The 17328-nt window shown below is 41.4% G+C and overlaps 1 long non-coding RNA gene across 1 annotated transcript; it reads left to right on the forward strand.

Moving 5' to 3' along the window:
- Positions 1-1263: 1263 nt before the first annotated feature.
- On the forward strand, positions 1264-13966 carry LOC122918117. Its single transcript, XR_006386557.1, has 3 exons — positions 1264-1313; positions 12823-12923; positions 13687-13966. It is a non-coding gene; the product is annotated as an uncharacterized LOC122918117 (long non-coding RNA).
- Positions 13967-17328: the final 3362 nt, after the last annotated feature.

Below are 17328 nucleotides of genomic sequence, written 5' to 3' on the forward strand. Positions count from 1 at the left end.
GACTTAGACATTTGATGTGTTTCCTCGCTTCCTCTCTGGCAGCACCTTATCTTGAAGTTTCCGTTTTCTGTTTGGGGATCTAAGAACGGACTAATGGGAATATCTCCAAAATGAGCCAACTGTGGTGAATTCCCAAAGCGGAAGAAACAAGTGTGGGCAGCCCGGTGGACTGACAGAGCTTTTCCTGAGTGTAGCCAGACTGTTTGCCGACACTGGGCAACTGACTGCAGAAAATGTCCCTGGGTTTCAGAAAAGTCCCCTCGCTTGTTTTCCTTGGACCCGGCGCTGCTTATTCCGTAACACAGAGGTTTCCTAAAGGGCTATTCTTAGCTTTGCTCTCCTGGCTTCATATCAGAAAAGTTGGGGTCTGGTTACTATTTGCATACCAAGGATTGCTCTCTCACTCCAGGTAGCCCTCTGGCCTGGAGCAAGATGTCTGTGTCTCTTAAAGCCCCAGATTTCCCATCTGAGAATCAAAGGTGCTTCACTGAAGTCCGTGCTGCTATAATATATTACAACATTCTGCGCAAATCTAGGAAAAGGCACCAGTTTAAACTCAACCGTTCATTATTTTTCCTAGCTGTGACGCTGTTAGGTACTAATCAATATTGACACCGTATATAAAACACCTATTGGATACCAAGTGCTTCACATGCATCACTTCATACAAACTTCACGAAATAAAAGGAGACATTATTAATTTCATTTTAGAGGACAAAACACAGACCCGGAGAAGTTAAACAATGTGTCTGTGGTGTTTTGAGTTCCTCAATGGTCAGTAGGGACTCAGATCCACGTTTGTGCCCTTCTAAGGACTAGATCCTTTGTGTTCATTCCATGCCTGCTCAGACAGAAAGCCCAGCAGGAAATACACCTTAGTTTTTGTGGGGGGGAAAAAAAGAATGTTAAAGCAACCTCTTTCCCTTCCCATACCCCAGTTGGCCCTGTAAGTTCAGTGTCTTTGTCTGGGATCCTTTCAAAGTAGATCCTAAGACAAGGATGTGGATGAAAGTCCTTCATTTGGGAGATGATCCCAGGAACCACAGCAGGAGAGCGAGGAAGTTAGACACGGAGAGGAAGGAACCTGGTAAAGGTGTGCTGATAAGCAGGTCACCACTGCGGGATCACAGCCTCAGCCCTACCAAGGAGCTCTGGAGATAGCTAATAGCCCCAAGGCGGGTTCAGGAGCTGGGATGGGCCCACCCATTCCAGTCTGTCAGGGCTGACCCTGGGAGGATGTGGTTAATTCCCCTGCCCCTGCACTTCCGGGTGGATCTCTGAGGCCGGACGAAACCCGCCACAAAGAGTGTCAGGTGCGTGCAGGTGGAAATGACATGATCTGAACTCTGTCGTATTGGGACAAGATGGCTGTGTTCGTTTCCTATTGCTACTGCAACTAATTACCATAAATTTGATCGCCAAAACAACCCAAGTTTATTAGTTCATAGTTTCTGCAGGTCAGGAGTATGGTGGTGGTTTCTATGCTCTGGGTTTCACATTGTCAAAATCAAAGTGTGAGCTAGCTGGGCTCTTCTTGGGAAATTCTGGGAAGAATCTAGCTCTGAGGTCATTCAGATGGTCGACAGAATCCAGTCTTTTGTGGAGGTAGGACTAAGATCCCTGTTTCCTTGCTGGCTGTCAGCCAGGAGTTCACTCTCAGTCTCTAGGGGCCACCTGCATGCCCTGGCTTATGACCTCTTCACCTTCCAAACTCAGTGGTGGCTTGAATCCCTCTGGCAAATCTCTCCAACTTCTTCTGCCTTGTTGCTCTTCTGTCCACCACTTCTGCATAGGGTTGAAATAGGGGAAGACAGAAGAACCAAGATCCCAAGGCCATGTTTTTTTGTTGTTGTTCTTGAAAGTACTTTAAAAGGGGTACCTGGGTGTCTCAGGTGGTTAAGCATCTACCTTCAGCTCAGATCCCAGGGTCCCAGGATTGAGCCCCATGTCGGGATCCCTGCTGGAGCTGGGAGCCTGCTTCTCCCTCTCCCTCTGCTGCTCCCCCCTGCTTGTGCTCTCTTGCTCTCTCTGTCAAATAAATAAATAAAATCTTAGGAAACAAAAGAAATTACTTTAGAAAAGGAAAATTATAATTTTTATTTATATTATACATATACATATATACATATATAAATATATATATATATATATATTTTTTACATGTTGTTAGAGTTCAGCTATTTTTAAGGATCTCAGATGACCTAACCAACCTAGGCTTGTTTTTTTGTCCTACTTCTGACTCTACTTATGGTGTGACCTTATTTGTGGAAATCTCAAAGGAGAAAAATAAAACATTAAAAAAAGCAAACACAACAACAACAACAACAAAATCTTATTCTGAGCATTGCGTAACTTTTTTATGTGTTATACGTAGCTGTCCTATCAGTAGTGGTTTGTATAAATGGTTAACAAGGCCAAAGATAAAAGTTTCTTTTTCTCCCTTATTGAACTTGCTGCTTATTTTTGGCCTGTGTGATGTTGTTGTCCAGAATAAACTGGAATTTTATTTTTGCTGAGTTCTAAATAAGAGAGATGTGGAAGGACTGACTGACTGTAAATAGAGTCATTTTCTAACACACAATGTTTGCTGTAACACAGTTTTATTTATTGCCCATTAGTGCTGGTGTTCAAACTTTTACTGAAATAAGGGGGTAATTCTGGACTTCATAACGATGCCTTCTCATAGAGTATTTTATTTGTTGCTGCATTCCCCAGCACCCAGCTCGGCTGGCTTTTACTAAATGATCATAGATATTTGTTGGATTAAGAAATAAATGAAGTCACTTGAAATGTAAAACACTTGCTTTTGTGTCCTAATCATGGATTTCAGAATAGCTCACGTCCTAAAAAGGACGTGTTCTTATTTATTAATTTATTAATTTATAACATAAAATGTATTATTTGCTTCAGGGGTACGGGCCTGTGAATCATCAGTCTTACACAATTCGCAGCACTCAATAGCACCTACTCCCCCCAGTGTCCATCCCCAGCCACCCCACCGCATCCTTCTCACCATCCTCCCTCCAGCAGCCCTCAGTTTGTTTCCTGAGATTAGAGTCTCTCATGGTTGGTCTCCCTCCCTGGTTCCATCTTGTTTCATTTTTTCCGTCCCTATCCCCCACGATCCCCCGCCCTGCCTCTCAAATTCCTCATATCAGTGATATCATATGATGATTGTCTTTCTCTGATTGACTTATTTCGCTCAGCATAATACCCTCTAGTTCCATCCACATCATTGCAAATGGCAATTTTTGATGGCTGCATAGTATTCCATTGTGTATATACAACACATCTTCTTTATCCATTCATCTGTTGATGGACATCTAGGTTCTTAAGGACAGTGCTGGGTTAGAAAATCATATGGGAAAAACTGCCAGCCTCAGTATCTCCTAGTATCAAACTGAATGCCAACTTTGAGAAGCTCAGTGAGAGGCTTGATGACCCTTATGTACATCCCTCTTCATGCTGAGTGCTTACCTGTAGTCAGATCATAGGAAAGCAAGAACTCCTTTAGGGGAACATGTCCATACTGAAAATAATAAGGCTCAATTATTAGACGTGTTTTTATTTCTAAAAAGCAGTAGGAGATTTTTCTCAATAAGGAATCATTCTGAACGATAGCATTTACAAACCTTCTTTAAAATATCCTAAAATTCTGGGGTGCCTGGGTTAAGCATCCAACCCTTGATCTCAGCTCAGGTCTTGATCTCAGGGTCATGAGTTCAAACCCTGTGTTGGGCTCCATGCTGGGCATGAAGCCTACTTACAAAAAAAAAAAAAAAAAAAAAATCTTAAAATTTTACTAGAATATGTGGAGCCTTCCCCAACTAATTCTGGGAAGTTGTATGGTTCATGTCAAAATGGGACAATGTTAGAACAAAAGTAGGAAACCAATCTCTTTTATGATAAGGGTGTCTAGAAAGAAGGATCCTGGTCTGGACCCCTCCCACACCAAGGCAGCCATCCTGGCCCTGCCTCTGTGTGTGCACCACTTTGCCTTTTCCACAGACAAGAGCCATCTGTGTATGACCCAGGAGTCAGGCGGTCAGCCTTATCCCCTTCACCTTGTTTGCCAGTGGTGCAGGGGCTAAGTTAATGTTTGTGTGGAGCAGAGCATGCAGAGGGAAGAAATAATAAATCTGACAATGAGAGCACGCAGGCATTGTCCAGAAGGAGGACTGCGGAAGAAGATTTGGGCTAACTTTCCAAACAGAATTTCCTTGCTCTCTGGATGTTGGCTCCCTTGACCTTGCATGGTTAGAGGTTCCTTTACTTGTTCAACAATGTTGATTTTGGAGAGAAAACAGAGCTCAAAAACCCACAGGTCATCCCCTGGGGAATGTTACAGGAATAGAGAGGGCAGTTTCATAAACCAGCAAGGCCTCTTCTCTGCTTCTAGTAGATAGGAAGAGAGGAAGAGATGAACAATACCTTTTTAAGAAGCTCAGTTTTATCGCTTTATCTTACAGAAAGATGCCTCCAGTCAGTCTGGCTAAAGGTAATTAGCATGGGAGCGTCTTTATGATTCTAACAAGTGGAATGTTTCCCTTAATTAAGAGAGCCTCCTCTGACTTGGGGAAATGAAACACTTTCTCCAATGGGAGTGTGAGCGGGCCATAATTCCCACCAACAAAAAACTCAGAGAAATAAGGCGATTATCTGGAGGATCAGAAATTAGTCACTTTCCTCCCTTGAAATATTCAGAAAAGTGAAGCAAAAATACATTCTTTTGGGTTTTCTGTATCTAATAGATAATTGACTAATGTCTTGGCTTTGCTCAATTACTGGGAAGCAGAGAGAAGCAGAAGAAAAATCTGGTCATTGTAGTTATGCAAATCAGCAAAACAAACATTTTAGATGATGCCATAAACAGACTGTGATTTTCAGTGAGATATTAAATCTCTCTGAAGTTTAGGTTCATCATCTGTAAAATAATATGTTATCTGTAAAATGGAAATTCTTTCTACATTGTAATGCTGTGGGGTTTTTTTTTTTAGAGTAAAAATACATGAAGTAATATAAATAAAGCATTTAGCATATATATAGTCACTCAATAAATACTACTAGAATATGTGGAGCCTTCCCCAACTAATTCTGGGAAGTTGTACGGTTCATGTCAAAATGGGACAATGTTAGAACAAAAGTAGGAAACCAATCTCTTCTATGATAAGGATGTCTAGAAAGAAGGATCCTGGTCTGGACCCCTCCCACACCAAGGCAGCCATCCTGGCCCATTTTATTATATTAATTTTATTTTATTTGGGGGGGAGGGGCAAAGGGAGAGAGAGAGAGAATCTCATGACCCTGAGATCATGACCTGAGCTGAAATCAAGAATCTGATGTTTAACCAACTGAGCCACCCAGTTGCCCCTAGAAATGCTAATTTTCAGGAGTGGTTGACCTGGCTTTGCCAGATGGCAATTGAAGATTTGCCTGGCCTTTATACCAGGACTAAATAATTGTTCGCAAATGCCAGAATCCTAAAATAGACTCTATCCACCTGGGCAGATGAGAAATTTCCCTGCTAGCGTTGTGAAGCCATTTCCTTGGGAAGCAGATCCCAGATCAAATGAAGGAAAAGAAATAGGAAAGATTGCCCGTGGTAGAGCAGTACAGCGGTCTGGAAGGTCTGGAGAGGACGGATTGAACTCCGGAGGGAGACGCTGACCTTCCTGTGAAGCGGGTATCAAGGCCTGCCAGAGTTCCCAGCTGTATACTTGCACCACAGCAAAATATGTTGACAAACTATTTTCCCCAGAACTCTACTTTCCACAGATGTGGGAAAAAATATCACAGGCAAATAAGTTTGGAAACACTGCGTAACGTGGCTCTCTTCTTGAAGAGTCTTGAAGAGCGTGTTAAAGGCTCTGAGAAGTCCTTCAGAGGAGTGGATGTGTGTTCCCAATCCACTTGATTATAGATAATTTCCCTCTACAACCCATTCTCTGATGCACCTCTAACAGTATGAGAAAAGTATGCATGTGATTATTCACTATAGCCATAATTTTTAATAGCAGAATTGGGAACAATCTAAATTAAAATGCACATCATTTACCCTTTTTCCTTAATCTATGTATATATAATTAAAACTCACTGAGCCCTAGAGAGAATGACTCAGCCACTAGCGAGGGGACATTCTACCAATGTGTACTTGCCTTTCTTGTGTGCCGTTAAACCATTCCTATTCCAGTCTTAGCAAAATTGTAAATTACCAAATGGCATGTTCATTCACTCAAATCTGCAAATAAATTGCTTTTGTAAGCTAAGGGCCCACTGTATAGACAAGCATTTCTGTAAACATTGGTTCTCTTCTAATGAAAATAATCCTGTTGATAAAAATAAGGAAAACATTTTGTACAAGAATAACATTCTCCAACCTCCTACCTACATAAGCAGAAATATAAAATGTTTTCCTATCATTTTTTTCCCATCATTCTTACAACCTTTGGCATTGGCTTGGACACTCCTTGTCCCTTTTGTACATAGTCATGTAAAAGTTCAAGGCAGGAGAAACTTATTTTGAGATTTGTTTTGCTGAGTGATTGATCCCAGAAGAAATTTGGCTTTGCTTTTGCGAAGTTCAGCATAATAGCGTGTAAATTTTTCAGAACTAGTCATTTTTAGAACTGTTTTTATTTGGTTGGATGTCCTAAGACTATGCAGCAGAGCCTTCCTGCCTTAGACCAAGCTAGGTACAAATAAGCAGACTCTCACAAAATGTTGCATATGTAAAAATTCCAAGGCAAATGTGATAGACTCCTCAGGTTGTGCTATTTCTGAAGAGTTAACAGAACCAAACAAAGTCCTAACAAAGCAAAAAAGAATTAGCTTTTTTTTTTTTTAAAGGTGGGAGGAAGAATCAGAATTGGGATGATATGAGATCAAACTATTTGAAGAGACGGGGGGCGGTCTCTCAAAAGCTTGGCAACACACTGTTTTGGTGAGGCTGAGGGAAAACATCATTTTCCTATGTTGCTGGTGCAGATGGGACCACCCTTAGAGAGGGGAATTTGACAGTATGCAACAAAACTACACAATGCATTTATTCTTTAATTAAGCAATCTCACTTCTAGGAATTTGGGGTAAAGACACACTTCAACAGTTTAAAAGTATATATGCACAAGTTTGCATGTTAGGGTATAATTTTAATGGCAAAATATTGGGAATTTTCTAAATGGACAAAAGAGGAAACATAATGAATAGACAATAATACATCTTTACAATGGAGTATTTTTCAATTATGTTGCTAGTTTTACAAACTCAAGGTGCCAAGGGATGTATAGTATGCCACCTTTAGTGTAGAAGAAGGGAAATAAGATAAATATGTGTGCATCTGCTTTTTTTGCAATAGTAGTCCAAGAAATTAAATCAGAAACTAATGAGATTGGTCATCTCCTTGTTGTTAGTAATGATAGAGTGGAAGAGAATGAGGCTTCTTTGAATATGTGTCTACATATGGTTTTGAATGGGAGACCATATTTACATTTACATATTCAAAAATAAAAATAAACTAACATAAACAAAAAAGAAGAAAAAGGAGCCAATCCAAATACCAGTGGAACATAGTACCCTGACTGTCCATGCTCAGTGGATATACTCTAAGGACAAAAAAGAATTACAAAAGTATCTTGGACTTGAGCTTGTAGGATTTTATTGGTAATAACAGTGATGCACTGATCCAGAAACTGCTTTTTGTATAGTACAGGATTGAGTAAATGAATAAATGCATTGATGTTATCAGGAATTAAGATTATCACTGTGGGAGAAGAGAAATATAAATGTGGATTTGACAAATGAAAGAAAGACCCTGTGGTGAGATATCCATATAGAGTCATTGTTTAAAAAAATACATCCTTCAGCGGATGAATGGATAAGGAAGATGTGGTCCATATACACTATGGAGTATTATGCCTCCATCAGAAAGGACGAATATCCAACTTTTGTAGCAACATGGACGGGACTGGAAGAGATTATGCTGAGTGAAATCAGTCAAGCAGAGAGAGTCAATTATCATATGGTTTCACTCATTTGTGGAGCATAACCAATAGCATGGAGGACAAGGGGCGTTAGAGAGTCGTAGGGAATTTGGGTAAATTGGAAGGGGAGGTGAACCATGAGAGACTATGGACTCTGAAAAACAGTCTGAGGGGTTTGAAGTGGCGGGGGGGTGGGAGGTTGGGGTACCAGGTGGTGGGTATTATAGAGGGCACAGCTTGCATGGAGCACTGGGTGTGGTGAAAAAATAATGAATACTGTTTTTCTGAAAATAAATAAATTCGGAGAAAAAAAAATACATCTCTTAGTTCTGTTCACTGACTGGACCTAGACTCAGTGATATCCAACTGGAAATAACTGCATCTGTTGCACAGAACTTGATTTCTTTTTTTTTTTTTTTTAAGATTTTATTTTATTTATTTGAGAGAGAGAGACAGTGAGAGAGAGCATGAGCGAGGAGAAGGTCAGAGGGAGAAGCAGACTCCCCATGGAGCTGGGAGCCTGATGTGGGACTCGATCCCGGGACTCCAGGATCACGCCCTGAGCCGGAGGCAGTCGTTTAACCAACTGCGCCACCCAGGCGTCCCACAGAACTTGATTTCTAAGTACATTTCTCTAAACGGAACAAGGTTTCCTTGGGGACATGACTGACTTCAGTTCTGGGACAAGTAATGTACAAGGTGAGCCTGGAATTTCTTGGAGTGCCAGAAATAAACAAGTACACAAAAACTTAGGGAAACATGTCAAAAGGACACATGAGACAGCTTGAAGTAATCCTCACTGGTGAAATTTGGGACAATTTGAGCATTAAAAAGAATATTGAGATTAATAGATTATAACACATTGAATAAAAAAGAATCCAAGGCCCATAGAGAAAAAAGGAAGGGGAAGTTCTCACTTATAGAAGAATATTAAATAATAAATAAAGAAGAAATGACAGAGCTGGAGGAATAATTGTTTTGCAAAAGACAATTATATTAATCAATACAGGCATTTTATTTTATTTTTAATTACTTATTTTTATTAACATATAATGTATTATTTACCCCAGGGGTACAGGTCTGTGAATTGTCAGGTTTACACACTTCACAGCACTCACCATAGCACATGCCCTCCCCAGTGTCCATCACCCAGCCGCCCTCTCCCTACCCTCCTCTCCCCAGCAATCCTCAGTTTGTTTGTGAGATTAAGCATCTCTTATGGTTTTTCTCCCTCCTGATCCCATCTTGTTTCATTTTTTCCCTCCCTAACCCCCAGAAACCCCCCATCCTCCTCTCAATTCTTCATATCAGAGAGATCATATGATAATTGTCTTTCTCTGATTGACTTATTTTGCTCAGCATAATCCCCTCTAGTTCCACCCATGTCATTGCAAATGGCAAGATTTCATTTCTTTCGATGGCTGCATAGTATTCCATTGCAATACAGGCATTTTAAAGACATATGGATACACATATAAAACCTTTTGTTTTGTAAAAAGAATAGATAATACCATATGCCAAGTGTTTTTTGTTTCTTTTTGGTTTTTTATGAGAAACCTTATTTGTCCGTCGGTAGATCAGGTCGACCACATTTGAACCCATTGATTGACTGCTAAACATTCACGCACCTCTTGATGTGATAGAATAGGAAGTATGCGCCACCATGTATGAAGTATTCTTGACTAAATAAATGAACTGGAATCTAGAAAAAGCCTCCAAATCTAACCATCAGCTTGCATAATATATGATCCCATCTCCAATGAGATGACAGAACTTGGTCAGTCTGACCGTAGCAAGCTTGGTGAAGATATAGAATGTTGGAAAGTCTCACATCCTCCTGGTAGAAGTGCAAATTGGTTGAAACAGTTTGAATCTGACAATAGTTAAATGATGGGAAAAAATCACCTTCTTTCAGGCAAGAATACTACTAATGGCTGTATTATCATTGAGTAAAGATAGTTGGGGACAAGGTATTCATGCAGTCTCAAGATACACCCTACAGATAACTTATTAATTATCAATGAGAAAGGTTTCTTTTCAATGAATAAATCTGATGGATACTGCCTTATTCTAATGATCAAATTCAACATAACCAAATAGATCAAATTCAATCATGTGTCTCCTAAAATGATACATTGGGAAGAATACAGCCCCATCAATGTAGTTTTCTTTCGTGTTGAACAAGCCACCTAAGGCGAAGACCAGCTTTGTTACTTACTTTTGGGGGTTGTTGATTTTAATTTGAGGATGTTAGATTCCTTATTTTCTTGTCAGGTCAGTAATTTTTTAAATTAATTTTATTTATTTATTTGACAGACAGAGATCACAAGTAGGCAGAGAGGCAGGCAGAGAGCAGAGAGCCCGATACGGGGCTCGATCCCAGGAGCCTGGGATCATGACCATAGCTGAAGGCAGAGGCTCAACCCACTGAGCCATCCAGGTGCCCCTGGGTCAGTAATTTTTAAGAAGATAGTTCTCATATTTTATTCATTCTGTTGGTTACTTTAATTGGATGTTCGTCATATTGCCAGAAATGGAAAACAGCAGGGTTTCTTTTGAAAATGTCTAACTCTACACTTACTTGCGTGTGTCACTTAGATTCATAAAGGTCTTTTGCCTAGTAATGTGGAAAGAGCTATAAAAATGTTTATACCCTTTTATTCAATCATAAGACTCTTGAGAATTTATTCTAAGGAAATAATAAAATAGTAACAAAATGCTATTAGCACAAAACATAACAATTTGATTTGGGCAACCAAATACTGGAAAGAACCTAAATGTCCATTAGGGAAATAATTTACTATGCAACCACTAAAATGTCTACTATGAAGATTGTGGTAATGTGGAAGGTAATTCTGATGCTAAATTTTAAAAGCAGAACATAAAATTTATATGCATCCAATTACAACTTCTAGCAAAGTATATATACCTAAGGATACACAAAAAGTAGTTGTTAGAATAAGGAATTATGGTTGATTTTGCTGTTTTAATTTTTCTTTAATACTTGATGCACCATTTTAATTTTAAAATGCAAAAGAATTTATCACTGCAAGGGACAAAGAGACAGATTTGATTATTCAATTCTTCCTGAATTCTATTATTCTGTGTGTAAAATGAGGACATTAATTCCAGTTTTGATGAGATGATATTAAAGAATCTACCTTAGTCACTATACATGGAAGATAGTAAATGGTTATCAACCTTTTTTCTCATACCCAAGCATGGTGAGGCAAGGGGTGGGGAGGGACCGCTGCCCCCTGGGAGGTCCAGTGTGGAGGTGGCAGCGCCAGGCACTGGGAGAAAGGATCTTAGGGAAGAGCAGATGCCTCCATCGGGAAGCGCTATTTGCTAATCCCTTCCCACCCAAGTTCTCCCTTTTCACTGTACTTTGCTTACCCTTCCACGAGTGGAGAAAGAGGAGGGGCAGCCAGCTTGCTCCTAGCGGTTTACCGCGCTGTTTAACCGGCCTTCCGTCTTCCTCGTGCAATCAGCCGAACGTAGATCTGCATTAAGTTCCTGTTCTGCCATGTACAGTGTGACTCTGGGCACATTGTGTTCTCTGAACCTGTTTCTTTGTCTGTAAAATGGGAATATTAATCCATACCCCACTGCCTCTCAAGGGTTCATAAGGTCTATAGGGCAAACGCAGGAAAATTGTTATCATTATGTTGGTCAAGTTATTCGGAGACACCACCGGAGAACTGTTGGTTTAACTCCACTGGCACATTCCAGGTTCAGAGAGTATGGACTTAAAAAGGTCTGCCCTGAAATATGACTTCCAGCCTATTTTTTCATCTCCATCGTGGACCACTGAGCCCTCAGGAAATGCTTAACTTTACACGGTTAAAAAGAAATCTTGCTTAGTGTCTGACATGCACGTGTTCACACCATCTCCTGGAAAACCGGTTCTGTTTGTAGGTCACCGGTAAGCTAGAGATTTGGACTTATATGCAGAACTGGGGGCTCCCGCTCCCTAGATGTCTCATTTTCTGGATTTCACCCTTCCAGCTCCTAGGACGGCCCTGAATTCTGCCCTCTGATTCTTTAGGCTGATAAGATTTTGAATTTTTCTGTCAAAATTTTAACTTGCTCTGAGGTAAAAAAAAATCTGGAAAAAAAAAAAAAGGAAATGTTTTTCATCTTTGTGTCCTTCCTCCCTCCCATTGCAGACTCCGCTGCGATGCCCGCCGCTCCGGAGTCCGGAGCTATGGTCGTTTTCTGGGGGAGAGTTACTCTGCTAGACCTCAGCTCCGTGGCTGGAAGCTGGAAACCTCTAAATATAACTGGTTTCTGAACAGCATTTTCTTTGGAAAGGGCTTCCAGCACTTCCTGCGTACTTATTTATTTCCTGTTTTCCTCGGCCATGTTCTTTTCATTTCCTTATCTCCTACGTCAGAGTCTTCTGTGCTTGTAGACTCACTGACTATGATCAGGTGTCCCCCATGTTGTTAAGTACAATGTCCCCTTGTGGTATTTCTAAGAGGGAAAATACTGCTGTTTATTAGTAAACAGTGGCATATAGTATAAAATAAGAAGTACTGGTCTTTGTAGACAGGTAGTTCAGGCTCGAACCTCTGATTCTCACTTATTAGCTGAATGGCCTTAAGAAATTGATTTAATCTCTACCCATAACAAGTTTCTGGTCCACGGAATGAAAATAACAATGCCTGTTTTATCGGATGGCCGGGAAGACCAGAGACCGCTAACGTAGCCCGGCCCGGCGTCTGGCACGGAGCAGGTGCTCCAGAAACAGCAGCAATGGTGTTTTTAAAAACAGATTTTATATTTATTTTGTATTTTTTAAAAATATGTTTTGTAAGATTTTATTTCTTTCTTTGTTTGCCAGAGCGAGAGAAAGAGCCCAAGCAGTGGCGAGCAGCCGGAGGAGGGAGAAGCAGGTGCCCGCGGGACACTAGCCCGCACGGTTGTGCCCTCTTCAGTCTGCAGGTGAGCTGCCGCACGACTTCCGCTTCAATTAAACGGACTAGAGCTTTGCCCTGACATCAAACCACCTTAGTGCCACCTCTTCTGACCTGCACTGTAAGGTCTCAAAGAGCAAAGCCTATGCACACGTGCGAGCATGACCCCGTGCCACACATGGAAGCTTTTACGTCTTGTTCCGTGAGTTCTTTCTGAATGAAGGATCACTCCCTCGGCAGCACTCCCACATTACCAACTCACGTCACCCCCAGGCCCTCGTCCGTGAAAGTGAGTTGGATCCGCGTGGGGGTCAGAGAAAGATAATCACGCACCACTGCTGTGGTTGTCTAAGGGTCTCCCACCTCATCAGCTCCTTCCTGGTCCTCCTCTTGTAGGCGGCATGAGTGTGGCTCAAAGGACATTCAGGGGGTAGATTTTCTCAGTGCACAACCTCTCCATTGCCTCTCACAGTTCACAAGTTAAATAGGATAGAACATCCAGTGCCTTGCAAACTGTCTTGCATATAACAAGCGCTAAATAAATATATGTTGAATAAATCAATGACGAATACTTTCTTTTAGATAACATAGAGGCAGAGTAACGAACTCCCTCCTTTCAAAACACCCAGACTCGAATCCCCGAATCTTACATGTTGCTCTGCATGACGAGAGGGACTTTGCTGGTACGATTAAGGGTACAGACCCTGACATTGTGAGGGTGTCCCAGAATGCCCACATGAGCCCCAACTAATCACACGAGACCTTAAAAGCAGGAAACCTTTCCTACCTAGGTTGTAAAGAGATGAAACAGAGGACAAAGGAAGACATTCAAAGTGACAGAATGAGGACACCCACTACTACCGGCCTTGAAGATGGAGGAAGGGAATCACAAGCCACGGAATGTAGATTTGAGGAACTGGGAACAGTGCTCAGCTGACAGCCAGCAAGAAAGCAGGGACTTCAAAAAACCGAATTCTTCCAACAACTTCAATAAGCAAGGATATGGAACTCTCTCTAGAGCCTTCAGGGAGAAATGCAGCCCCCTGACACCTTGATTCTAGCCTCGTGAGACGCTGGCAGGCTTTTGACCTGCAGAACTGTAAGATAATAAATTTGTGTTATAAGCTGCTAAATTTGTGGTGACTTATTACTGCAGCAATGGAAAGCTAGTATAGAAAGAATTCGAATAGTGAGTTCTTCCCTGAAAATTGTGCAGATCTCTGGGCCTAGGGCAGGGCAACCTTCTCAGAGGATTAGCTGCCTCTGTGGCAAATATTACGTCCAGACCTGTAGCCTTGCTTTCTTCAGCTCACTCTGTGTGCAGTCTATCCACAGGAAACTCAGAGCTGGACCCTGAGTGGCTAGGAAGAAAAATGGGCCTGAAAATGAGTTATACTCAAGCAGGAGGACAAGAGATAGGAAACTGGCTTCGTTTCCCACATGTCTTGGACTGCGGTCACAGCAGCCTGGTGGAACCTGTTCCTAAGGAAGGACATAACAGTAATAACGGCTGCAACTTCCAAGGACTTCAGTGTCCCTTAGCTCTAGTTGAGCAAAACCGGTTGGAAATGAGCTTAAATGGGGGATTTCCTGAGCATATTCCCTATTGTTACGAAGCTGAGTTGGCTTCCTCCTCTGTAATTCTGCCAAGCAGTCACACTACACAGTCTCTAGGGACATTGGATTAGTGATTTCTCTCAACATAAGCAACTTCTTTTTTTTTTTTTTAAAGATTTTATTTATTTATTTGTCAAAGTGAGCACAGGCAGACAGAGTGGCAGCAGAGGCAGATGGAGAAGCAGGCTCCTGCTGAGCAAGGAGCCCGATGTGGGACTTGATCGCAGGACGCCAGATCATTACCTGAGCCGAAGGCAGCAGCTCAACCAACTGAGCCACCCAGGCGTCCCCATAAGCAACTTCTTAATAGACATTTATACTAAGAGCAGAAGAGTCAATGGTTTTTCCACTAGGAGTGAAAACGGTTATGCAACTAGGAGGGAGGACTGGAAGAGAGGGATCTCTAGGAAGCCACTACGTGGATTGCCACCTGACTCCGTGTTGGGTATTTCCTTATTTTACATCTCAGCAGGACTTTATTTCAGATTATCAATTTGATTAATATTAAGTCATGCCACTGAGGCTTGGTCCAAGGACAGTTTGTTCCCTGGGCAAGGAGGATCGAGTTTGGGGTCTGGAGTTATGCGGTCGACTCCAGGTAAGGGTAGCTAGTAACAGCAGTAGTCATGACTCTCAAATTCTATTGAGAACCCCAAGTGCTGAGCAGGAACAAGCATGTTCTGGCCCATCTCACAAAGCACTTGAAAATTTCCTTCAGAAATCTTAAATACAGACACTTAGTAACTATGTCTCCAAAGCACAATTGTTATTAACTAAACTCCTGGGCAATTATTTTAGGGACTGTTTTACAAACGATCATAACTGACAGTGGACCCAAGCCCAAAGACTATCCTATAAATGCTTGATTATCCACACAGCTAAAATAAGTTGTTTTATAAATATAATTGTATTCATTTGCAGTTTTACCCAAGTCTGAGGCTAGAGCTCTGCCAAGAATAGGTCTGTGTTTTCCAAGCTGCTACCGTATGGAGGGATTTGAGTTCGCTTGGCAATTTAGACCTACTTATAGGTGACCAGCTAGTCTTTTTCACTTCCTTTGCTTTAGGCATTAATATAAATACCAACTGTAAAAATACCTGCTCTTAACTTGACAAAAGTACCCCAAGTTAGGACAACCTATGTGAACACAGGTGATCAAGATTTCTGGTCAATGATGGTCTGTGTGAGAGGTAAAAGATAAACTAGGCCAACCTCAGTGGTGGATTTGGCACAGGTAATTAGGTGTGAGAGAGGAATCCAGATGGCTCTCGGTGTTTGGTTTGGGTAGGAAAGTGTTGTTAGTCCACACAGCAAAGACGGGATTACTGGTCTGTAGGGGAAGGTAATGACCTCAAGTTTCAACAAGCTGAGTTCAAGCATATGAGACATCGAGGTAACTGGCAGCACAGTTCTGGAGCCTAGGAGAGCAGAGTGACCGAAGGCTGACGGACCGCACGATGGCAAGGACATCCTGGAAGTAGCCTGGCAGTTTCTTAGACTAAACATGGACTTACCGTGCAACCCAGCATTTGAACTTCGATCACTTACCCCAGAGAAATGAAAAAAAGATCTGTTAACACAGAAACTTTGTATGTGAATGTTTGTAGAAACGTTCTTCATAAAACACTGGAAACCGCTCAAATGTCCTTTAGCAGGTGGAGGGTTAAACAAATGTGGTACATCCTTTCAATGGAATGCTACTCAGAAATAAAAAGAAATATAGTTATGAGCTACAATTTGATTTATACATGCAATAACATGGATGATCTCAAAGGAATTAATGCTGAGTAAAGTTTAAAAAAGCCATTGTCAAATGGTATACATTGACTTTATTTATTTTTTTTTTAAAGATTTTATTTATTTATCCGACAGAGAGAGATCACAAGTAGGCAGAGAAGCAGGCAGAGAGAGGAAGGGAAGCAGGCTCCCTGCTGAGCAGAGAGCCCGACGCGGGGCTCGATCCCAGGACCCTGAGATCATGACCTGAGCTGAAGGCAGTGGCTTAACCCACTGAGCCACCCAGGCACCCTACAATGACTTTATTTATGAAACATTTTAAAATAACAAAATAATAAAAACAAAACAGATTAGTTGTTGCCTATAATTTGGGATGAAGAGTGAGAGAAGGTGCAGTATCAGCATTAAGCAATAAAAGAGAGCCGTATGGTTGAAGAGCTCTGTTCTTAACTGTGGTGGTGGTTACATGAATCTATCCATGTACAAAACTGCATAGAACAGACAGACACACACACACGCACGCACACACGTATATAAAACTGGTGAAATCTGACGAAGCTGTGTATTATACCAATGTCAGTATCCAACCTTTAGAGCTGAACTATTGTTATACAAAATCAGTTGACTTTAAGTAAAGGAAACTACCTTCAATAATGTGAATGAACATTATCCAGTCAGTTGAAGGTCTTAAGAGCAAAAACTGTTGTTTCCCAGAAAGGAAGAAATTCTGCTTCAAGTCTATAGCATTAGGTTCTGCCTGAGTTTCCAGTCCACCGGATTACATCTGTTGTACTACCAAGAAGAAAGGACGGAAGGAAGGAAGGAAGAAAAGAAAGAAGGAAGTAAACTCCTAATCTTAAGGATTTTAAGGTCTTGATTTAGAATTGATGAAGGACACTGAGACTTGTTGCATATAAAGAATGCAGGAGAAGATGTCCACAAAGGCCACCAGGAATTCAAGCACACAACTACTTTGAAGAAAAGGACTTGTGGATCCTCTCTTCCCCAACCTGCTGTATCACCACCATTGGCTTCCATCTTCTCCAAGCCATTTGCCAAATCTAAGCCTTCCCTTCACA

This window comes from Neovison vison, chromosome 10, assembly GCF_020171115.1.
Source record: "Neovison vison isolate M4711 chromosome 10, ASM_NN_V1, whole genome shotgun sequence".
Lineage (NCBI taxonomy): Eukaryota > Metazoa > Chordata > Mammalia > Carnivora > Mustelidae > Neogale > Neogale vison.